General features: G+C 45.7%; 3 long non-coding RNA genes and 1 other non-coding gene across 5 annotated transcripts; 1 reads left to right on the top strand and 3 right to left on the bottom strand.

Annotated features, from left to right (window-relative positions):
• Positions 1 to 2,252: 2,252 nt before the first annotated feature.
• LOC116546431 lies at positions 2,253 to 8,952 on the top strand. 2 transcript variants are annotated; one of them, XR_004266708.1, is made up of 4 exons: positions 2,253 to 2,324; positions 4,153 to 4,225; positions 7,540 to 7,700; positions 8,914 to 8,952. It is a non-coding gene; the product is annotated as an uncharacterized LOC116546431 (long non-coding RNA). The 2 variants fall into 2 exon arrangements; XR_004266707.1 differs by lacking the exon at positions 8,914 to 8,952 and adding an exon at positions 8,341 to 8,362.
• On the bottom strand, positions 6,124 to 6,264 carry LOC116546433. The gene has a single exon (XR_004266710.1). It is a non-coding gene; the product is annotated as a U4 spliceosomal RNA (small nuclear RNA).
• A 770-nt stretch (positions 8,953 to 9,722) lies between the features above and the next one.
• LOC116546430 lies at positions 9,723 to 24,039 on the bottom strand. The gene is made up of 3 exons (XR_004266706.1): positions 24,024 to 24,039; positions 18,388 to 18,390; positions 9,723 to 9,813 (listed from the first exon to the last, which is right to left on the bottom strand). It is a non-coding gene; the product is annotated as an uncharacterized LOC116546430 (long non-coding RNA).
• Positions 20,762 to 21,063, bottom strand: LOC116546432. The gene is made up of 2 exons (XR_004266709.1): positions 21,026 to 21,063; positions 20,762 to 20,941 (listed from the first exon to the last, which is right to left on the bottom strand). It is a non-coding gene; the product is annotated as an uncharacterized LOC116546432 (long non-coding RNA).
• Positions 24,040 to 24,514: the final 475 nt, after the last annotated feature.

Below are 24,514 nucleotides of genomic sequence, written 5' to 3'. Positions count from 1 at the left end.
GTTTACAAGAATCCTCTCTGTACCACCTAAGATCCTGCAGACAAGTATCATCTAGTCTGTTGGTCTAAATGTCTGAGGCTACCGAACTTCCATTCAGTTCCGGTTTCTGCTGAGGCCCAGTAGGCAAAGCTGTGTTCTGGGGATGCTGGGGGAAACACGGTGATAGCACACAGTACCAGCTGTTGGGAACTTAAAGGGGACCCTGCTCCTAATAGAAGCTGTGGTATCTGTAAGTGGCTCCATCAAGAGCAGGGAGTACCGTGGTACTATTGCCTCAGCCTGCCAATCAGCTGGGGTCCCTGGTGGGCACCACCACATTTGACTAACTTTTGTATTTTCAGTAGAGGCGGGGTTTCACCGTGTTGGCCAGGCTGGTCTTGAACTCCTGAAGTCAAGGGATCTGCTCTCCTGTCCCTCCTAAAGTGCTGGGATTCCAGGCGTGAGCCACCATGTTGGCTCCATAGATTCTTTTCTCAGTAAAAGTTGTTAGAATTCATCCCTTGATTCAGTCTCCTATATAAATTTCTCTAACTATTCATTCACCATGACATATGATGAGATAATTAGTATTGCAGCAACCCTTCTGGAAAGTAGTTAGGGCAATTTTTGAAGATTTTGGGGGAAAAGGTTTTAATTGTTTTCACTGACTTATGTCACAGGACAGATGATTAATATCTACAAGATGAGAGAGATTTTGTCCCATGGGCCTGAAAAGCAGGCTCATCTACTTCTGAGGTGACTTAATCTAGGGCCCGATAGAACATTCCAGTCAGAATATCACATTCTTACGCTGAGAATATTTTATGTCCTTGTGCTATGACTGGACACTGATTTGGTCTGTGTGAAGTGTGATTTGCTCAATGTGACCTGCTCCTCTGAATTTATTTACAGATCGAAAAGATCACGAAGAGGAAGAGAAATACAGATGCAGCAAAAATAAACTTCTTATGAGTCAAGCGGCCTACTACCCAGGCTGCCGGCTGAAGACAGAAGGAAGTTCTATAGATTCACCGTTACGAAAGTGCTCAACGATAGTCTGTCTTTTCTCTGAGAAACTGAACACTCTCTTCATCAGAATTTATTAAATTTTTCCCATCCTTCTAGGCAAATATAAATGGCTTCCTTAACATTTTGTTAAAAATGGATGAGAGAGGCCACAGTATGTAGCACCTTTTCCACGTCTGCAGTAAGGCAGGTGTAGGACTAAGGGTAAAGTCTCAGCTGTTCATTTCTGACACAGGTGCACAACCATGTGTGTTTCTCAGCAAGAGGCTGTTGATTTCTGACACAGGCACAGAAGCACCTGTGTTCCTCAGCAAGAGGCTAAATCATGTTTACAGGAATCTCTGTACCACCTAAGATCCTACAGACAAGTAGCATCTAGTCTGTTGGTCTAAATGTCTGAGGCTACTGAACTTCCATTCGGTTCCCATTTCTGCTGAGGCCCAGTAGGCAAAGCAGTGTTCTGGGGACACTGGGGTAAACGTGGTGATGGCACACAGTACCCACTGTGAGGAGCTTGAAGGGGGGGACCCTGCTCCTAATAGAACCTGTGGTATCGGCAAGTGACACCATCAAGAGCACAGAGTACCATTGTATTGGTGACTCAGCCTCCCAGTTAGCTGGGATCCCTGGTGGATACCACCACACTTGGCTAGTTTCTGTATTTTTAGTAGAGGCGGGGTTTCACCGTGTTGGCTAGGCTGGTCTTCAACTCCTGAGGTCAAGTGATCTCCCTTCCTGGGCCTCCTAAATTCTCCGATGCCAGGTGTGAGTCGCTTTGCTGACTCCACAGATTCTTTCTTATGTAAAGTTTGTTAGAATTCATCCGTCAATCCAGTCTCCTATGTAAATTTCTCTAACTATTCGTTCACCATCATATATGATGAGATAAATCAGTATAGCTGCAATGCTTCTGGAAAGTAGTTATGGCAGTGTGTGAAGATTTTTGGGAAGAGGTTTTAATTGCTTGTGTTGACTTAGGTCAGAGAATACATGATTAAGATCTAGCAGATGAGGGAGATTTTGTCCCATGGATCTGAAAAGCAGGCTCATCTACTTCTAGCGTGACTTAATCTAGGGACCAGTAGAACATTTCCATCAGAATATCACATTCTTAAACTGAGAGTATTTTTCATTTTTGTGATATGACTAGACACTGATTTGGTCTTGTGTGAAGTGTGATTTGCTTAATGTGACCTTTTCTTCTGAATTTGTTTACAGAAGATCAGAAACGTCATGAGGAGGAACAGAAACAGACAGCAAAAATAAAGTTCTTACAAGTCAAGTGGCCCACTACCCGGGCTGCAGGCTGAAGACGGAAAGTAAGTTCCATAGGTTCACCATCATGAAAGTCCTGAACGAAGTTCTGTGTTTCTTCTGAGAAACTAAAAGCTCTCTTCATCAGACTTAATTTCATTTTTGCCATACATCTAGGAAAATATAAATGGGTATTTTAATATTTTGTTAAAGGTGGACGAGAGAGGCAAAAGAATGTAGAAACTTTTCCACATCTGCAGTAAGGCGGGTGTGGGACTGAGGGTAAAGTCTCAGGTGTTGATTTCTGACACAGGCACAGAAGCACCTGTGTTTCTCAGCAAGAGGCTAAATCATGTTTACAGGAATCCCCTCTGTACCACCTAAGATCCTGCAGACAAGTAGCATCTATTCTGTCGTTCTAAGTGTCTGAGGCTACTGAACTTCCATTCAGTTCTGGCTTCTGCTGAGGCTCAGTAGGGAAAGCTCTGTTCTGGCGGAAATGTGATGGTAGCACACTCTACCCGCTATCGGGAGCTTAAAGAGGACTCTGCTCCTTACATAACCTGTGGTATCTGTAAGTGGCATCATCTAGAGCAGTGATTACTCTGGTCAGAGGGACGTCCTGCTTTCTGTGCAGAGGCTCTTATTGGTTAAGAGGAAGAACGACAGCACGCACGAGTTTGTGGAGGCAGCAGTGCATAGAGGAGGGACCCTGGGCCAGTCTCCTGAGCTTCATCCAAGTTGCTTCTTGGAGACAGTTGTTGGCATAGAGTAAACACTGTCCGTTACTTCTTCATTCTACTGTGTCTAGCATAAGAGAAACTTTATTAGTCTGTGCATATTTCCTTTATGGCCTTATGAAAGAGTCCAGACCTCCATACTTCCACACTGACAGTTTTATCAGTGGTGTTTTCTTCCACTAAACATATGTGGCCATGACGTGACTAGGACTTTCTGAACGAGAAAACAGATGGGAAACCCATGGGGTTGAAGGTCACAGTATTGTAAATGTCCCTCCTTCCGTGATGGATGGTGGTCTTTGGAGCAAGAGGTAGCATCTCTCCAGTTGTAAAGGACATGAAGGAAGCTGTGACAGGAGGCGGTTGTTGGAATGGAAAGAGCTCTGGAGTAAGAATGAAGGTTCCCAGGCTGTATCTTCAGCAGTGTTCCTAGGAACTGTCAGTGAGTAATTGATTTCTCCTTCCTGACTTTCTCTGTCTTCATCTGCAAAGGCAGGTAAATTTCTCTCTCTCCATTGGCAAAGGCAGACATCTTGCAGGGTCTGAAGCATTCAAATGTGCAAATACTCATGACCGTTTATCACAATGAGATACAGCCCCTCTCTTTGTGGTGTTGGAGAAAGCACTTGATATGTGGGCATTTGGTGGTAGGAAGTAGTTCAGACTGGAGCACGCCCCGTGGAGAGAATGTCCCTGAATAACATAGCAGAAGCCACTTGGAGGGCCTGTGAAGTCACCTGTTGTGCAGAGGATCGTGGGACAAGTTTGTTTATTCTCTCCTAAGAGAAAGAAATAGGTTGTAAATGTGAACTGTGACGGGATGCCAAGCCTGTCTCTGGGAATCAGATCTGTGTCAGGATGGCAGAGACAGCTGCCAAAGTCCAGAGAGAGGCTGCAAAAGCCTCCAGTGATGTGGAGAGCAGAAGTGTTTTCAACATTTGGCCTCATCTTGATGGTGAGCCTCCTGATCAGAAATGCACTGCCTGGTGGATCAGGAAACCATACCGGGGCATTTTGTTAAAGAGAAAACATGAGAGCTTTCAGTAGAACGGGGACCCATACACAGATGTTCATGTCCCTGTGCACATTGGGCTGACTGTCCTTGCAGAGTGTGAAATGGGAAATATCTGAACGAACACATCTCTACTTGCAGAAAACGACAAAGATGAGGATGAAGATGTTCACGTTGTGGAGGCTGAGAAAATACAGGAATCACGTGCCCACAGGTAACACTGAATAATCAGGAGTAAGTAATGGGTGATAAAGTACGGAAAAGGTCTAGAAGCACACCCTCTCTGGTGTCTCCCATGGGCCAAAAGCCTGCATTCCCTTGGCCACAATATGTTCATTCAGTTCAACCCAACTTAGACACAGAGTGTGGCAGCTGTTGTGGTTCTTTGTATATGCTGCATGCCGTGTCTGAATTATATAGGGATAACTGAGTCTCTTTTCTTCTCAGCTCCTTTCTGCCCAGTGTGATGAATACCAGCTGCTGTCTTTCTCTCCGGTTCCCATGGCAGCCATGCTCTGTTGCAGAGAGGGGGATTGCCTGTTTCTTCTCAAAGGGAACCTCCCATTTGCTTTCTGGGACCACTCTCATTCCTCCTGTGAAAACCAGCTAGGACTCCCTGGGGTCTGATCCCTCTTTGTTTAATCTTCTGTCATCTCTATCCCATCTGGCTCATCAGGGAGGTGCAGAAGATTGAAGTCAAGAAAGTCCCTGAGGACTCACTGGAGAAATGTGTAATCACTCATTCAAATAGCTATGGCCCTACTGACTCCAGCCAGCCTCACAGAGACACCAATGAAATCACATTTGGGGAAGAAAATGTCAACTCTGCGCTGGTTGTAGAGAGTGAATCATCTCATGATGTGGTGGAGGATGCTCTAATCATTCTTTCAGGTGACCTCTACATTCCTTGTTTTTGGTACCTCTGTCTAGGCTGAGGAAGATAACTCTGAAGACAGGCTCTATACACACAAATCGGTTTGAATAAAAACCTATCATGGGATACTAAACACAGATACCAGGGAATTTTTATCTCATCCTCAGCTCATGCCATGCATTTGTCTCCGAAGCCTAAGAATCAAGTTACCAGACCCCAGACCACTGTGACAAGCTCATGATCACCTGTGTGCAGGACGTGTACAGGAGGTGTCTGTCAGGTCTCCTAGCTTTGATTCAGTATCTCTCATGTCATTAGGTCATCTTCCCTGAACAATGTCCCTGGAATTTCTATTTATTTTTAAGGAAACTGGGAGCCTTGCCTATTTATTTGGAGAGATTGTTCCTCAGGTTTCACTGCTCTGAGCTTCAGTCTTGATCTAAGTCAGCTTGCTTAGCTGCATAGTCACCTTGAAACTAGGATGAAAACATTTCCTCTTTACCTTGCTAATATGTTTCCATAAAGCAAGGCTCAGCCCTGGCTCTCCACTCCATCCATGCAATGGCCGACCTGATGTTTCTTCATAGCATCATGTATTGTTTCTTGTTGTTTTTGAGATGGAGTCTCCTTTTGTCACCCAGGCTGGAATGCAGTGGAACCATCTTGGGTTACTGCAGTCTCCACTTCCCGGACTCCAGTGATTCTCCTGCCTCTGCCTCCTGAGTAGCTGTGACCATGATTGCCCCCCACCACACCTAGCTGATTTTTGTATTTTTAGTACAGATGAGGTTTCACCATGTTTGCCAGGCTGGCCTTGAACTCCAAACTTTAAGTGGTTCACCCACCTTGTCCTTTGAAATCACAGATTTTTTTTTTTTTTTTTTTTTTTTTTTTTTTTTTTGGAGAGGGAGTCTCCCTCTGTTATTCAGGCTGGAGTTCAGTTGCACGATCTCAGCTCACTGCAACCTCCTCTTCCTGGGTTCAGGTGATTATGCAGCCTCAGCCTCCCAAGTAGCTGAGACTGCAGGCATGTGCCACCATGCCCAGCTAATTTCTTTGTACTTATAGTAGAGACACGCTTTCACCCTGTCTTTCAGGAGATCAGGATGGTCCCGATCTCCTGACCTCATGAAGTGCTCACCTCGGCCTTTGAGAGTGCTGAGATGACAGGCGTGAGCCACCATGCCTGGCCCACAGATTCTTTTATGTTTGTTTTTGTTTTGTCTTTTTTTATTCAGTCTCCCTAGAGACTGTCAAAAATTGTCAATGCCGACTCTATTGCATGTCGTCACGGCGGGGTATTGGGAAAAGTTTTCAATTAGCAATAATCTCATCTCAGATGAAACTCATTGGCTACGATACTGGCACTGAGCAAAGCTCACAGATTCTTTTTAAAGCAAATACTGTTAGAATTTACATATCAGTCCAGTTTCATGTATAGATGCCTCTAACCATTCAATGGACCTTGGTACCTGGTGAGATAAGTCAGTATTGCAGCAACACTCCCAGAAAAGAGTTTGACTCATTTTTGGAGATTTTCTGGGAAAAAATTTGGTTTAACATTGCATGGACTCAGACAGAGAATATGGCATGATGGTCTACCCGTAGAGGGAGATTTTGGCCTGTGTGTCTGGAAAGCAGGCTCACCTACTCACCAGGCTTCATCTAGGGCACCCTGGAATGGTCCTGTCAGAATTTGTATTCTTGCCCTGAGAATATTTCTGTGCTTCTGCTATGACTAAATACTGATTTGGTCATATGCGAAGTGTGATTTGCTTAATGTGACCTGCGTCTCTGAATTTATTTACAGAAAGTCAAAGTGATGATGAGGAAGAGGAAGAAAGAGGGCCAGTGCCCCCCAGGTAATGCTGTGGAGTTGTGGGCTGTTAGTTCAATAGTGACACCTGGAGACTGCAGATCCTGGGAAAACGAGGAAGTGATGACTAGAACTCTTTCTTCCCTTCAGCAGCTACAAATTGTCCTTATTAACAATGTTGTGGGTGATTGGTGGCACTTGTATAGGCTTTAATTTCTCACTCCCCCCAAGATGGGAACCTGCAATCAGATGAGCCAGGTGAACTCAGCAAACAGGGATTTCCTGGTTTCACCTGTTCTCCCCACTGTGTTTAAACCCAGGGAGAGACGCATATATGCTTTCTGCCCATTTGTTGTGAGCATGTTTGCTAGGATTTGTGAAGAGAAGGAATTCAAAACATAGACATATGATATCAAAATATTGGAAAAGGGAGGCCCTTAATACACAAGATCTGGGTGTCTGAAATGCCTCAGGAGCTCTGTTCACTTGAATGCCGCATGTAAACTTCAAGACAATTTATGTGAGGCAGTTGAAGCCCCATGTGAGTTCTTGTGCTGCAAGTCATGATGATAGTTTACAGGGAGAGTCGGTGGCCTGCAGTGGCTCATTTCTGGCAAATGCACTGAGCACATGCTGCTCATTTGTGCTCTGTCCCCAGGGTAGTCACCCTCCACCCTGCATTTAGAAAGGATAGTTTTTTTTTTTTCTCTTGAAGGAAAAATGCCTTTGCTTTCTGTGACCATTCCATTCTGACTTCCATCAGATCAGCTGGGAGACTTTGTTGTCTAATCTCTGTTGGTTTCATCTTCTGTCATCCCTGTCCTGCCTGGCTCATCAGGAATCTGCAGGAGTCTGTGGAGGAGGAAGCCCCTCCGGAGTCCTGGGATGGTTATTCCACTCTCTCAGTTCCTCCTGGCACATCTGCCTTCAATGAGTCTTACAGGAGCAACTTGCACTCATTAAAGGAGCAGCAAGTCAACTTGGCTGTCGACATAGGCAGTGAGTACTCCATCGTGAAGTTGATAAAGCTCCAATTTGTGTCCCAGATAGACTCCATAGACTTCGGGCCGTACTCCGCTGGCCAGGCTGAAAGTTGTCATCACTGTGGGCTGAACCTGTCCATCAGGGTAGATGTCAATCACTCTGGATTCCAGTCTGAAGCATGGGCATGCGGTGGTTCAGTGAGCTTTGCTCTCTCTCTAGTCTCAGGCCGTGCCCGTCGCACCCTGCACCGACTTTCAGGACACTGAAACCCAACGCAGGTGTTGCCAACTCACACCAAGCAGTGCAGCGCATGTCCATGAGTTGTCTCAATCTGAATTAAAAGTCTCTTGCCAGCTACCACGTTCCTCAGGAGTTTTGTTCCCCATGCATGTCTGTGAGGTTCTTTCCTGTTTGTACAAACTTGGGATAAAGGGATAATGGTCTGCCAGAATAGGGACGTTTCACCATTGGTTCTGAGACACAAACCAAGGAATCTCTATCATGATTGGCCTTGAGACCTCCTGAAGTCTGTCTCTCACATTATCCTGTTCTCATGCTGAGGAGCCTGAGGTCCCTGTGCAGGGATTAGACAGTGGACTGTTACGGGTGTAGGGTAATGGCTTATTTTGTCTGTCCCTATCTGAATTTATTGCAGAGATTAAAAAGAACCAAGAAGAGGAAGAAGACTGAGGTCCACTGTTCCCCAGGTAACTTTGAGCAATTGTGAACAGCTAATGTTGTGTTGACACCTGGAGACGCCAGGTACAGGGAAAACAGAGTGGGCTGACAATATCGATACCACCTTTTCAACGAAGCCTGAATTATTCCTACTAACATTGCTGTTGGTTTTCATTGCAGTAGATATTTAGGTTTCCATTTCTTCCTCCCCTTACCATTTACTAACTACTGTAGTTTGACCCTATTTGTTTTTATGATCAGTGTACACTGTGTGTCCTGAGGGCACTAACTCAGAGTGTGCTTTTACTCCCTCATCAGTGTGTCACCTGGATGCTTCACTGAGCTTACTTTCTCTTTCTCTTTCATTCTTTTTACCCTACTCTTGTCCATCCCAGCATAAGGCAATAATTTGTTGCATTATTAATGGATCTATGTTTTTTCTTTGTTAACCACTTTCTGGTGATACCCATGAAATCTAGTTGGGGTGCTGCGGTGTCTTATTTTCCCTGACTTATTCTTTGGTTTTTCCTTTTTTTTTTTTTTTTTTTAGGCTCAGCATGGAGCTGGTGGAAGCAGAAGAGCCTGAAGTTTTCTGGTACTCACTGGATATATTGTGTTCAACATATACAGTGTATCTTGGGTTTTATTACACATGCCAGGCTTACACATGTGCCATTTTTTTTATTTGTAGAAGAGCATGTTCGCTTGACTTTGGACATGGACAGTAGGTTTCTTACTATGACAGTGTTAAGACTCCACCTGGTCTCCCGGATAGGGGTCATATTCCCACACTAAGACAACATGTCACATGGGACTCTGCCAGTGCAGAGTATGAACAACACCATGTTCTTGCTGAAAACGCTTAACCTGACTTTCATAGCCTGAGGTAATCTCCAGACAACTTCAGAATGTAGAACAGTGAACAGCACTACTGACCTGTCTCCTTCAGACAGCCCATGTCACCACAAATCACACAACTATAAAAGGAGAAGAGACATTTTGGGTTGAAAAAGAGTAAAAAGATAATGTAGCCACATTTCTTTAGTTCTTTTGAACCCAAAGTGTCTCCTCATCTTTTTGTTGTTGTCGTTGATGGTGGTGACATGGGCTTGTTTGTAGAGGACAGGTCAGCTGTCTGGCTCAATGATCTGTACTCTAAAGTTGTCTGGAAATGTCCTCATGATTAAATTCAGCCTAAGCGTTTTTCCAGGAACACTGCAGGGTCAATGCTATCTCACCCATCTGCAGGTAGAGACGGTCCCATGTGTCTACCACCATGATCGTGATACCAGGACTGTTCCACCATCTGTCTGTTCACCATGATCGTGATATGAGGACTGCTCCACCATCTCTCTATCACCATGATCGTGATATCAGGACTGTTCCACCATCTGTCTATCACCATGATCGTGATGCCAGATCTGTACCTTTCAGAGACACATTATTTATACTGAAGTAATTGGAAAAATCATTGTTAAAAGTATTAATAACCTGTATTCAAATGGTCATCCCTCAACATTTTGTTATTCATTAATCATCCTTGGCTGTGTCAATTATTATGTTTACATCTGTACACTGGAAATTTTCTATTTTTACTGTATCTTTGCTTTTGCTAGTTTCTGTTGTTGAACAAAAAAAAAATCCCTGCCCACATTTCAATTTTTGCCAAAGTTAATTTTAATCTATACAATGAAAATTTTTTGTCTTTAACATAAGACTGTCAGCATAAGGCCACAGCAAAACAGAGATTTTGCTAATTTTTGTGACTTTGTTAATTTCTGGCTGATGATAGAGGCTGCTAATATCTATTTAAGTTAGCAGCTAGAGAAATGGCTATCAGACTAAGGATATGCAAAGCCCAGGCCATTCTCTTTGAGTCTTTTAAACTATTTCAGAAGAGAAGAGAATAGGCAGATTCCACATATGTGGACAGGGAGGAGAATACACTAAAAGACACAGCCGTTTCCAAAAACAGAATAGAAAATCCATTAAAATTCATATTTTCTCATGAAATATAATCTCTCTAAACTTAGCCATTATATGAAAGTAAATTCTTAATATGCCACACTACATTGACTGTTGACATTCATAAGAATTCATTTCCATGTTTGTTATTTGAAAAAGCAAAAGGACTATCATCCTTTTTTTTCTTTGCCATGATCTTTTTAAGATTGAGGATTGTTTTTCAAAATAAACCCAAATATTTTAAAGATTGAAAATTGGCATTAAAATTTATCTTCTCAAAGCAATGATGTTTAACTGAGGCTGTCTTATTCCTGTTTGTAGTATAAGTGTCAAGTGATCATTTAACCATTCTTTAAATGTTTCAAATTACTGGGAACAAACCACGTTCCAAGGTGTATCTTCCTTTGTTTCTTTATTTTACTTTAAGTTCTGGGGTACATGTGCAGATCTTGCAGGATTGTTACACAGGTATACACATGCCATTTTGGTTTGCTGCCTCCACCCCTCATCACCTACATTAGGTATTTCCCCTAATGCTATCCCTCCGCAATCTCCCCACCCACTGCTATCCCTCCTCTAGCTCCCGCACCCCCTCACAGGCCCCAGTGTGTGATGTTCCCCTCCCTATGTCCATGTGTTCTCATTGTTCAACACCCACTTATAAGTGAGAACATGCGGTGTTTGCTTTTCTGTTCCTGTGTCAGTCTGCTGAGAATGATGGTTTCCAGTTTCATCCATGTCCCTGTGAAGGACATGAACTCATCCTTTTTTTGATGGCTGCATAGTATTCCATGGTGTGTATGTGCCACAATTTCTTTAATCAGTCTATCTTTGATGGGCATTTGGTTTGTTTCCAAGTCTTTGCTATTGTAAGCAGTGCTGCAGCAAACATACGTGTGCATGTGTCTTTATAATAGAATGTTTTATAATCCTTTGGGTAGGTACCCAGTCATGGCATTGCTGGGTCAAATGGTATTTCTGTTTCTAGATCCATTGTCTTCTACGATGTGCCTGAATATTATGTCTTTCTCTAGGTTTAGAAAGTTTTCCGTTATTATTTCTTTGAAGAAGCTTTGTACTCTTTGCTCCTTCTTAACCCCCTATTTAAGGCCAGTGAATCTTTGATTTTCTCTTTTGAAGCCCTCTTCTAGATCTCTTAAGCATTCTGTGTTCCTTCTCATTATTCTTTTCTTTTTTCTCCTCTGACTGTATTTTGAAATAGCTTGTTTTAATGCTCACTAATTCTTCTGCTTAATCAATTCTACTGACACTCACTCAGGCATTTTCCAGCTCCAGGATTTGTTTGCTATTTTCTATTACGTCAGTATTCTTGTCAAATTTTTCTGATATAATTTTGAATTGTTTCTGTTATCTTGAAGTTCATCGAGCTTTCTCAAAATAGTTATTCTCAATTTCCTGAGAAGTTACATATCTCCATTGCTCCAGGGTTGGTGACTGGTGGCTTATTTTGGTCTTTTTGGTGAGGTCATATTAACTTAAATGTTCTTGATAATGTTGATATTTGTCAGTATCTGCGCATTGAAGGATAAGGTATTTATTCCAGCCTTTGCAGTCAGGTCATTTGTACCTATCCTTCAGAGGGCCTTCCAGGAATTCAAAGTGGGCTGAGGAGTTCCCTAAGCCAGTGGTCACTACAGCCATTTTTGTACTACAGGGCACCCTAGGCCCAGGTACACTGCAATCCTTACAGATTCCCAGGTCCCCAGCCCTTTTGGACTTGGGGAAGATCAGGAATTGTTCTCTGGGTTCCCAGGTAAAGCCTCTAGCTTACTTTCCTCTATTTCCCCCAAGCCAAAGGAATCTCTCTGTAGGCTACACTGCCTGGAGTATGGGGAGGGGTGATTCAAGCATTCCCATAGCTGCTGCAGCTGCTGCTGTCATACTGGCTGTGACCTCAAGTCCGGCGTCTTCCAGACCTACGCAACATCAGGGTTTGCCCAAGGAGTGTTGTGGTCACTACAGCCTGCCTGCCCGTGACATTTATTTGAAGCCCAATTAATTTCCAGTAATAAAGCTGACCAGAACTTTGGTGGGTTCTCCTCCAGGGGCAGCTGATTCCCTTGTGGCCCAGGGTGAGTCTAAATGCTGCCTCTGTGGACATCAGCCTGGAATCAAGCGCTGTTGGGTTCTGTTCAGGGGTGTGTTTCTCTATGGCAAGACTGGTACCCAGTTTCCTCCTTGTCTCCAAGCCATTAGATTCTCTCTCAAAGATGCATTTCCTGCGGTTCAGAGAGAGGTGTCAGAAGCAATGCAAAACCATCCTTCCTGCCTTCTTCAATGCATTTATTATTATGCTAAAACCAGGTGCTCTGATCTCTCACCTGATTACCTAGCTCTTGTGAAAGTGTTTTCTTGCATGGGTACTTGTTCCATTGGGTGTTCTTTCAGGGAGACCATTGCTGGAGAGTTGTATTCCATGATCTTACTGCACCTCCCACCTAGTTTTCTTTTTTAAATGTTTCTAGTAAATAATTGTGAAGTGATAGCTTTATTTTAATCTTGGGGATCAAAAGCATGTAGCTAAGAACTTTTCCCAAAAAGCATTTTCAAAATTTTATGTCAATGTTGACGGAATGATATACTTTTTGGCTCAAGCGTCTTAAATGGATTTTTAGTTTTGATTCAATATGTTATAAAAACAGAACACTGTTTTTATAAAGTGTGATCTGCAGCCCTCATGTACTAAAATCACCTGTGGTGCTTATATTATAAAAAGGCGATTCTAGAGCCCACACCACCTAAATCTTCTGGGGTTGGAGAGCAGTATGTAGCTCCTATCATCTCCACAGCTGCTTCTAAGGTACACCAAGTTTAAAAACCATTCTTTCATGTTTTCAGACTAGGGATTCTGACAAAATGGCAAAGAAAAACCTTAATCTTTTAAAGTTAAGAGTTCAAGCATTAGACTATGTGCTTCTTAAACACAGATTATCTTTCCCATTTTCTCTTTCCAGTTCTTTAAACTGTCAAGGGATTGGTGCAGAAATAGGAAACAAAGCAGTGAAAGAAAAACTTTATTTTTTAATATGTATTTTGCTTTAATAATCACCAAAAAGACTTCCATTTTCTCTCTCTGACCTGTCCACCAGCTATATTGGCCTTCAACAGATGGTGATAGCAACATACATAAATCTATATCATGCATTTATACACAGAAACATGTTGTATAAGCACTGTGAAGACACAGACTGGGCTTTACCATGGCTGGGAGCCTCTCCCAGGCCACTTAAAAATGAGCACAGGTTTGCTCTATGCAAGAATTTCAACAGAATTGGTCTGGCCATCAGTCTCCAGTTTCCCCGAGGTAAGATAGGATGACAAAATGGGACAGTGTATTTGAAGTGAGGTCAGTCCAATTTGGGTTTCATAGAAGAAAAGAAATAGGATGTGCTAGCTGAAGCCTGAGATGGTATCTGGGAAGTCACCACAGTCATGATGTGAACTCAAAGAACACAGATGCCACAGTGCAGACCAAAGCCCAGCCTGACTCAACCCAACAGGGTCAGGTGTGGATCTGAGTAGTGCTCACTGAGTCCCCGCCAGTACTGTCCAGCAGAGCACTGCGGCTCAGTATTGTGCTTTTAGAACCTGCCAGAGGAGCTCCAGCATTGGGACCACATGCTTCATTCATCAGAATCAGGGTCTTGTCTCCACTGAGTTTTCCATCTCAGGGCAGCTGATGAGGCAAGAAGTGTGCTGTTGCTAGTTCCCATGCTGCTGGGGCTGTTGAGAAGCAGTCTCACAATACCTTCTATGCAAACTACACATCTTTTGCTTTGTGCTGGGCCAAATAGGCCTTGGCTAATGGTATTCCATAGCTGTCGGAAAGGCTTTCTGCCTTTCCTCCCGCTCCACCAGAACACACCTCTGACTCCCTCTTCTGGACCCTCCAGTGGACTTGGAGGAACGAGGCCCAGATGTTCCTCAGCAGATAGGCAGCCACACAGAAGGGGACAGGCCCACTCTTCCTGCTGTTTTAAGGACTTTTGGTGGCTGCGCTTCTTGTATGGTTACTGGAAGGTAAGGGTCACAAGGCTGGAGAGCGCGGCAGAGCCCTTACGGAGTTCACCTGCAAAGATAAACCAAACCAAACCAGTGGATATTGCCAGGCCTTGCTGATGGCTACCTGAAGCTGCAGTGAGAGCGATGTGGCGATTAAGCCAGGAGTGTGGTGACAGCCAGGTAAGAGGAGGAGCTAAGAGCATGCGCTGCGGTCTGGAGGAACAGCAGGTGCCCCAGGTTAAGGGGAGCCTACCCACTATCCCATGTGCCGAGATCCCTGCTCCAATTCACTGAACGCTGGGTGGTTGGATCTCACCATTCCCTCTTCAGGGGCCAGGTGGCTCTGCAAATCACTTCATCTCAGCAGAAAAATGGCCTCTGCCATCTTCCCCCAGAAAGAAGTGCTTAGCATGAAACATGCCTATACAGAAACAGCCTGTTGTGGGAAGAAGAGGACATTTTGCAGGGAAGTCCTCTGTTAAGTTGATGTCCAGTTGACATAACGAGGACGTGAAGAGGCCAAGTCTCTATGGACCACAGAGCTCAATTAAGTCCAGTCCCGTGACAGATGAGGATGCAGCAGACTCACAGAGACCAAGGGACAAGCCCAAACCACACACCAGTTAGTGACAAACCAGGTATTAGAATCGAGGCCTCAGGTGCTTTCCAATGATCTATGGGAGGTCGAGGGGAACGCTTCCACACTGGAAAAAGCCAGTGGATACCAGAGATTTTGAGGTTACATTTTCTGGGACCGGAATAAGGAGTTACAGAGGCAATCCTGTTAAGTGTTGCTCTAAAGAGGCTCAGGAAAGAAAGGAATTATCAGAGAAAAACAAAAGGGAATTATTGAAAGAAAAAACAAGTTAAATCATGGCCATAGTCATTTTCACACTATGTAGATCGACATTCTCTCAGGTTGCGATATAGAAACATTTCTAGGAATATGCTCCAGTGCTTATGGCAGAACTTTGAAGTTTTTATTTTATTATATATAGGAAGCACCAACAAGTGAATGAAGTGAGAGTGAATGAATTAGTAAATGTATGAATTGGGGAGGGGGCTGAGGGACTTTGACACCAGGGCTTTGATTTGGCAGGGCCTGACCCCAAATATGGAGAAAGGGAAGGGTGCTTTTCTTGTCCCCCACCCCAGAAAAAGCTAGGAGCTGTCCTGCCCAGAAGTGGAGTGCCCTGGATTGGAGGAGCCTGGGGATGGGGAGCTTTGGTTCTGGATTAGAGAGTCCTGGATGTCCTCCCATCCTGAGGGGATATGGAGAATGGGCAGCTGAGCCCAGGTCTGGGGTAATGCGGTGGCTGCGCTGCTGCACTGCTCAGAAGTTGCTCTGATGCTCGGGGTGCACTTGGAGGTGACTGCGTCCAGGAGAGGAGGCTTCTGCCTTCCCTGCCACCACATTCCCTGGGACAGCACTTGAATCAGAATCAATTTGCACCATTCCTGCTGTCACCAGCCTCAAAGACTAAGTAGCTTAAGTACCTTATTTCTCCCACTGCAGACCTACTTTCAAAGCATTCCCAGCCTTCACCTCCTCCAGCTGGTTCTCCAGTCCTGGAGTATTGAGGGGCCCAGAATACCCTTGGCTCAGGTTGGGTCGAGAGACTGACTTCCTGAATGTTGCCCCCTTACTGCCTGCCCCACCCTCATCCCATTCTGCAGGACCCTCTGGTCCTGGGGTGTCTCTGGCTTCTGGCTGTGGCATGGATTGGAACCTGCTGAAAGCAGATGGAGGCTGCTGCCTCAGGTAGGACCCAGGGAATCTACAACACTTTTCACCTTCTCAACTGGCTCCCCAGCCCTAAATTTTCCTTTCCTCTCTCCTGTGTCACACTCCTGTGTCCTGGCCCTCTAGGGACTCCAAATGACAGAACTACGAGGTATCTGAAAGCTCAGGCCAGCCCTCCCATTTGACAGAAGGGGAAACTGAGAGCCAGGAGAAGGAAATACTTGCCCAAGTTCAAACAGGAGACAGAGCCCCATTATCATGGAAGAACTGGTGCGTGGGGAGGGACATGCCCATGAGACTTTGGATAGCACTCCACCATTGAGCAGGGTGGGGGTGTGAGGGAAGGGGTCTGGGATTTTTGAGCCCAGGTAGCTTCGCTGGGACTTTCCTTGTCTCTGGGACTGGGAGCAACAGTTGTTAGTTCCTGTGGCCCTGAGCCTCCCAAGCATTTTATGAGAAAGGCAGCAGAGTTGGGGGAGGGCAGTGCTTGAGGGTTCCCTCTACATCCCCAGTCCTCTGCCCCAGCAGCTGAGCAGCAACCCTCAACTCCTGTCTCTGTAGGTAACTGCATCATTGTGGAGGAAGTGGTGAGGCTTAGGCTGGTGTCAGACTCCCCCCATCCCAGAGCAAGGGCCTCTGTGCTGGCCACAAGGGGTGAGGGGTACTGAGCCCACCTCCTGGACAGACACCTGCTCCTCACTATCCATGCCTGAGCTCTCACTCAGCTAGGGAGCCAAGAAGGCTTCCCTGGAGCCACTGACCTGTGTGGGCACCAAAGGTGATATTCCACTTGGGGACCCGTGATGGTGAACTGGGTCAGTTCCATCCCACCGTCCTCCCTTCCCTGGAATCCATAGCCAGTCAGTGCTGTAACTGAGCTGTGACCAGAAGGGCAGATGCTGTGTGTGTGTGTGTGTGTGTGTGTGTGTGTGTGTGTGTGTATACACACATGTGAATGCATGCACAAGCACCCAAGTGGGGGTTGGGAGGACTGACTTTAGAACGCTGAGATATTCAAATATGTAAGACTCAAATTCTACCACATTCAGAAGGGTACTGAGCTTATCAGAAATCAGGTTCAAATAAGTCCCTTCACCTCCTTAGTCTTGGTTTTCATGTCTGCAAATTGGAAATAATTCCTAGGAGAAACCTAGGCAAAAATGATCCCCAATCTGGAAGTTGCTACATGGAGGCAACACGATGCAGTCCCACTGCTCCCCGCCCCCATGAGAGGACTGAGGATGGGAAGAGGAAGGGCTCTGGCTCAGGAACACAAGGGCAGCCTCCACCATCTCCTCGCTGCGCCCCTTCCCTCTGCTGCTGGCCTCCTCAGCCCTTCACAGGCCCAGACAGTAGGGGCTGGGGGAGCCCCAAGTTCTCAGAGGGAGATTTGCCCTAAGGTTCTCTCCTCCTTCCCAGGCAGTGAGGCTGAGGGGACAGCCCCCTCCCAGAGCTCCATCCTGAACCCCTCATGGCGGTCCCCCAGCAGGTTTGAGCACGTTTAGCATCCCGTGTATTCTCCAGCTTCTCTTTGGGTGGTATGGGGCAAGAAAGAGTTTTGCAACATCCCTGGACCCACAGATTGTGGTATGGGCCTGCTGGGACTGCGGGAGGGATTACAGTCTCCCAAGACTTCCCCAGAGCTAGGAACTGGCCAGTGACCACCTGCTGTGTCCCAGCAAAGCTGATGGCACCCAGCACATAGCTACTGGCTATTTAGCTGTTCCTGACACTTGGCCTGGCCCCTGTGTGTGCCCCCTCCAAAGACAGCAGGACCCCCGCATGCTGCTCCCACCAGTGATTCCGTAGAGAGGTGAAGGGGAGCCTCTCCCAGCATCCAGCTGCCTTTCCTCTGCCTTCCCCAAATGGGTGGTGACTGAGAATCAGAGGCAGAGGATTTAGAGAGCGTCTCTTCCTCCTCCACATCTGGCAGATGAAGAAACTACCTATCCAGAGATGTGAAGGGATATGTTCTAGGTCAACAGCAGGCCAGTGTCCAGGCAGGTTCCAACCTGAAGTCCCTGGGCCACTTGTGCTGCCCCAGGCACAGATCGCCTGCTTCCTCCACCTCTCTTGCCCCCAAGCTTGAACTTGCAGCAAGATCCCAAGATGAGATGCTGAGGGAATTGTTTTACAGATTTGTGGATCGGATCTCAGAATGAAAAGGGCCCTGAGCTCATCAACCAGGAAGAAATCCGATCTGGCTTTGATGGCCATAGTTATCGGTCATATATCATTGAAATCTTTTTATTTTCAATGAACCCAGCAGTGGAGGGGCTCGGAGGGCTTGACTGGCTGCTGGGCCCACAGCTGCTTCTGCACTTGGCAGCTGTGGTCTCCAGCATCACAAACCCAGGACTTGGGACTGAGGGTGGGAGCCATGCAGTGAGAGAGGACGGTCTGGACAGGTTGGCCAAGGCCTGTAGTGAGAGTTTCCAGGAACCTCCTGACCCTTCAGGACAGGGCATCTGGGAGTCTGGTCAGATCTCACAGGTTATGTAAGTGTTGCCGATTTTATTCAGCTTTCATTGTCTTTTCCCCAGTGATGCCAAGGCTGCTGTGTGGGCTTCAGGATCCAGAGCTGATGGGTTTTGATGGTGAGGCCTGAGTTGTGCAGGCAGGGGCAGCAGGTGGGGAAAAGGGGCCACAGAGGCTCAGTTGGCGGAGTTCCTTTTGGCAGCGGGGCACTGTGGCTAAAAGGATGGGCTGTCACATTGCCTCCAGAGGCTCCAGTCCAGCCCAGCTCTGCAAGCAGCCTTGTAGGGTAGGGGTTGTGTCAGACATAATATAAATAAATGAATAAAGCAACTCCCGTGTGCCAGAGACACAGTAGTGTTCAGTGAATGATCAATTCCCTGGTCAGTCCCCTTGTAAGGGGCCTGGCAAATAGTAAGCCTTGGACTTCTATTTCCTTCTACTGTCTGGCTCTACCAAGAAGAGCTGTTTGGCTGATCTGGGTGTGCTGTGTGTGTCCTCCTGTCTCGCTGGCCCAAATGCCATCATTTCTTCCCTCCCCATGGCTGCAGGAAAAGACACTCTGAGGAGCGAGCCTTGGCTATCGATCCAGCAGCCTGAGTCCATTCCCCAACCCCCAGGGGCACATGTGAGCCATGTGGGGTGGGGTTGCGGAGGCCAAAGGCCAAGCAGTTGCTGTAGGGAGCCACTGGGAACAGAGGAGGATGGGCAGGGAAGCAAGGACTTTCCAAGAGTGCTCCTGGACCATCTGTATCAGAATCACCTGGGGAGGTGTTTCAATACAGATTCCAGGTTGGGCATGTTGGCTGACACCTGTATTCCCAACACTTTGTAAGATCAGGGCAGAAAGATTGCTTGAGCTTGAGATCAGCCTAGGAAACCTAGCAAAATCCATTTCTACAAAAAAGATTATATAAAAGCCAGGTGTGGTGGCATGCGTCTGTAGTCACAGCTACTTGGGAGGCTGAGGTGGGAGGACCACTAGAGCCCGGGAGGTCAAGGCTGCACTGAGCCGTGATAGAGTCACCGGAGTCCAGCCTGGGAAACAGAGTGAGACCTCGTCTCAAAACAGACCAAAGGAAACAAAGCCCAGGTTCCTGGTCCCGACCACCTCAAAATCTGACCTGGTATCACCCGAGAATCTGCACTTTAACAAGTATGCCTAGTCACTCTGATTCACATTAAAGTCTGAGGATCTTTGCAGCAGAGAATAAAAGAGTCTGCTCCAGCTGACCTGTGGACCTGCCTACAGCAGGGGCCAAACCTTATGATGAACTAAGAAGTTCATAATAATCATCCCAGCTGCTGTGGCTCAGCAGGGGAGCAGTGTCCCCATCCCCATTCCATATTTCCCTCTTGGTGTTGGGGGTCCAGTTCTGTCCCACTGAGCCCATTAGAGAGGGGACCCAGAACAGGGAAAGTGATAGTGGCTCTTGCGCCTTGTTGCATCCATCAGTGTTGGATCCCTCTGGTGTTGGCTAGAACGTTTCTTTGGATGACAGATGGACCAGAGGAAAGCTTGTTTGCCTGATAAATATTGATCCATTGGGTTTACGAGTCAGCGCCCACGGTTTCCTCACCAGCTATCAGCCTGGGGAGGCCAGTCATCCTTCATGGACTCCATCTGTGCAGCCTGACCTTCTCTGAGAAATGGGGGGCTTGGACAGGCTCGCCACACAGTCTCACGTGACTCCTCTTCCCACCCAACCTGGGCTCCTAATAATTAGCCCCCGTTTTCTTTGCAGGGAGGAATGATCATTTGTGACCCTCTGAACTTCCTGCTCGCAAACTGAGCCAACAAAGATGTGTTTCTTACGGGGATGCCGGGGTGATGGGGAGTGGGGGTAGGTGCCTACTTCAGCCGCAGCCGCAAAGCCAGGTTTCCCTGGGGCTGGAGCAGGGGACACGGGGTGATAGATTTCGGGTCTTCTTGCTGGAGAAAGAGCTCAGACAAGTGTGGAAAGTCACCCAGCCATACCCCTTCCTCTATGGATCTAGAAGCCATTCCTGGGCTCTGTTGCCTTTTTTGAGATTCTAGGTAGGACTTGGGACTTCTTCAGAGAACACTCTGGGAGGGCCCTAGGATCCAGCTACTAGGATGGGGCTCCCTGCTTCACCCTTACTTTCTCTCTGGGATGCTCCATGGCCCCACTGTATTAGGCTTCTCCAGAGAAAAAGAGCCAATAGGAGATTTATATATGTCAGAAAGAGATTTATTAGAAGGAATTGGCTCATGTGACGATGGAGGCTGAGAAGCCCCAAGATCTGCAGGCAGCAAGCTGGAGAGCTGACGGCATAGCTGCTGTTGGAGACTGAAGGGCTGAGGACCAGGAGGGACGATGGTGTAAGTTCTCTTCTGAAAGTTGGCAGGCTGAAGACACAAGAAGAGCAAGTATTTCAGCTTGAGTCCAATGGCCAGAAAAGATCAATGTCGGCTGGGCACGGTGGCTCCCACCTGTAATCCCAGCACTTTGGGCGGCCAAGGTGGGTGGTTCATGAGGTCAGCAGTTTGAGACCAGCCTGGCCAATATGGTGAAATCCCGTCTCTACTAAAAATACAAAAAATTAGCTGAGCGTGGTGGCGTGTGCCTGTAGTTCCAGCTGCTCGAGAGGCTGAGGCAGGAGAATTGCTTGGACCTGGGAGGTGGAGTTGCAGTGAGCCAAGATGATACCACTGCACTCCAGCCTGGGCAACAAAGCAAGACTTCATCTCAAAAAAAATAAAAATAGAGAAAGAGAGAGAGAAAGAAAAGAAAAGACCAACATTCAAGCTCTAGCAGTTAGCAAATAGAATTCCCTCTTACTCAGACTTTTTGTTCTATTCATATCTTCAACTGATTGGCTGAGACCCACCCTCATTAGTGAGCACCATCTGCTTTACTCTGTGTACTGACGCAAATCTTATCTGGAGGCTGGCTTGGCAGCTCACTCCTGTAATCATCCCAGCACGTTGGGAGACTGAGGCAGGCAGATCACTTGAGGTAGGAGTTCAAGACCAGCCTGGCTGACATGGTGAAACCCTGTCTCTACTGAAAATACAAACATTAGCCAGCCATGGTGGTATGCACCTGTAATCCCAGCTACTCAGGAGGCTGAGACGGGAGAATCATTTGAACCTGGGAGGCAGAGGTTGCACTGAGCCAAGATTGTGCCACCGCACTCCAGCCTCGGCAACAGAGCAAGACTCTAACTCAAAAAAACCCCAAACTTATCTGGAGACTCTCTCTCTCTTTCTAATAAATCGCTATTCTGAGAAAAAAAAAAAAAAGTCACAAAAACAACTGGTCCTATCATACCTTTCCTCTGCCTTCATTTTCCTGGTACACAGAAAACATTTTTAAAGCCCAACAATAAATCAGAAAAAAACTGAATAGTAAAAAACAAAAAGTGAAAAAGAGTAAAATGTGCTAAAAGAGAAGACAAAATGAGGAAAAAAAGAAAATATAAAATGATCCAGAGAGGTATCATATATACGACCAAAAATCAAGAGGTAGAAGAAAATATATTCGTCATGATGGGTATCGGTGGTCTCGGGGTGATATTAGCCATCAGAATTAATATACTTTCTTCAATGATATCAAATAAATATCAGTGCCCTTTACAGCCCGACCTTTTTTTTTTTTTTTTTGAAATGGAGTGTCTCTGTCACCAGGCTGGAGCGCAGTGGCGCGATCTTGTCTCACTGCAACATCCACCTCCTGGGTTCAAGTGAATTCTCCTGCCTCAGCCTTCCGAGTAGCTGGGACCGCACAGGCACACACTACCATGTCCTGCGAATTCTTGTATTTTCAGTAGAGACAGGGTGTAGCCTTACTTTTACAACAGAACAGCCTTTAACAGGACATGGATCACAAAAGGAAGGGAACATATATTGAGTGCTGACTATATGCAAGGCATTGTTTTGGACACCAAAGCTGTCTTCTCATTTAATCTCTGCAATTGCTGTGTGAAACAGGCACTATTCCTGACTTAAGATTTTGACACCAAGACTCAGAGCAATCCATAAAACAAATGATAACATGGGTAGCCCCAGTAATTGTCCCTGTTTTTAATCCCCTGTTCAGTATCATAAGCATCTGCACTTAATTAAAAAGAAAAGGCATAAAGAGAATACAATAGTAAAAGAAATAAAAATTTCAACAAAGAATAAAAGGAAAAATAGCCATTCTCTTACCTCTGGATAGGCATGGAACTTTACCAGACTGCTAGAGAGCTGTTTCTTTGCTTGTAAGTCCTCACTGAGCCAACTCTGTTCAGTAGTCCTTCTAGCATCAGCAGCAACTGCAAAAAGGAGAGAGAAGAGGCAATACATAAATGGCGCAGTGAGACATGAAGCCACAGTTAACCCTGAGAAACAAAAAAAATGCATTAGCACGTACTATGACTTAAAAAGCCTGCTATCTTAGTACTTAAGCTTTTGATAGTATTGCATAGTTTTCCCGAGAAGCAGGAAAATGCATTAGCACGTACTATGACTTAAAAAGACCACTATCTTAGTACTTAAGCTTTTGATAGTATTGTACAGTTTTCAAATCAACGTCATATATTTCTTTTAATCTTTAAAACTCTGTAAATTGGAATTCAAACATGGGAGCAAAAAGAATAAAAAGGAGAGAGAAGCTAGAAGCACAGGAAAGCAGCTAAGAGAAAGGAGTAAGAGGGAAGCAGGACAGGCAAGAGGGAAACATATAATAGGAGTTACCAGTATTTTTCATTCATTCAATAAATATTTACTGAGCACCTTCCATGGGAAAGACTCCATTCCAGGTTCTAAGGGAAAGCCTATCTAGTGGAGGAAAAAGACGTTCATTAATCATAGACGTGTGTCATTGTGAGTGTAATACTGCTATAAAGATAATGAGCTATGATCATGTATAACCAACAGAGAGTTGTTGAAGGTACAGTTGAAAGCCAGAATGGAGTGGGGTGAGCAGCTAGTAAGAGAGATGCTAATGGAGATGGAGTACAGGCAAGTAAGTTTTGGAAAAGAAAGGTTAAATGGGCTGTAGCTACAAAGAAAGTTAGGGCAAAGGCAGGGGTTTCTTTCTTTTTTTCAACTGGGAGAAATTTGAACATGGTTAAATACAGACAGAGGAAAAAGATTCAGTTGAGAGGGAGATGACTTACATATGAGTGTGAGGGATAACTATTGGTATGTGTCCAAAAGAGCTGCTGCTCTTTACAGAACCACACGTCAGAAAGAGGCATCTATAGCCGCTAACAACCAAAGCAGGAAGCTTCAGAGCAGTTTCCCGATGAAATACCATTTGTGAAAAGCCAATACCACGGTTTATTTCACAGTAGAAAAACAAGGTTTGTGCCGGGTGTGGTGGTACGAACCTGCAGCTTCAGCTACTCAGGAGGCTGAGGCAGGAGGATTCCTTGAGCCCCAAGAGTTTGAGGCTGCAGTGGGATTGTACCACTGCACTCCAGCTTGGGTGACACAGTGAGACATATATATATATATATATATGGAGAGAGAGAGAGAGAGAGAGAGATGGGGGGGTAGAGAGAGAGAGAGAGAGAGTGTGTGTGTGTATGTGTGTGAGTGAGTCCATATTCCAATAACTTACCTGTTGTCTTTGGTTTCCTGGTATTTTTTGACCCTGGAATTCTACTGAAGCAACTTTTTCCCAAAGAAGTAATACTTCCTGGGTCAGGCGTTCCACAGCTGGTATGTCTTCAGGATAATCAGTTGTATTTGCAGGTCCTAGAAGTCAAAAAGTAAGTGTAAACATGAAAATAGTAATCAAAGTATTATGCAGTTCACAAGCACAGACAAATGTTCTTGAAACAGTCTGCCTATACTTTCAAGTGAGATATTGATAAGCACCAGGCAAGGGATTCAATGTGCGCAAATACTGTCTGAAGATGCCCTACAGGTAATGGGAGATGTGAACATTTCCAATGGTGTGTAAAAAGTTTGGAAGGACCTTCATGAGGT

This window comes from Sapajus apella, unplaced genomic scaffold (assembly GCF_009761245.1).
Source record: "Sapajus apella isolate SASKATOON/1434 unplaced genomic scaffold, GSC_monkey_1.0 scaffold890, whole genome shotgun sequence".
Classification (NCBI taxonomy): domain Eukaryota; kingdom Metazoa; phylum Chordata; class Mammalia; order Primates; family Cebidae; genus Sapajus; species Sapajus apella.
The sequence above is the reverse complement of the archived record's forward strand: the minus strand, read 5'-3'. Positions and strand labels throughout refer to the sequence as shown.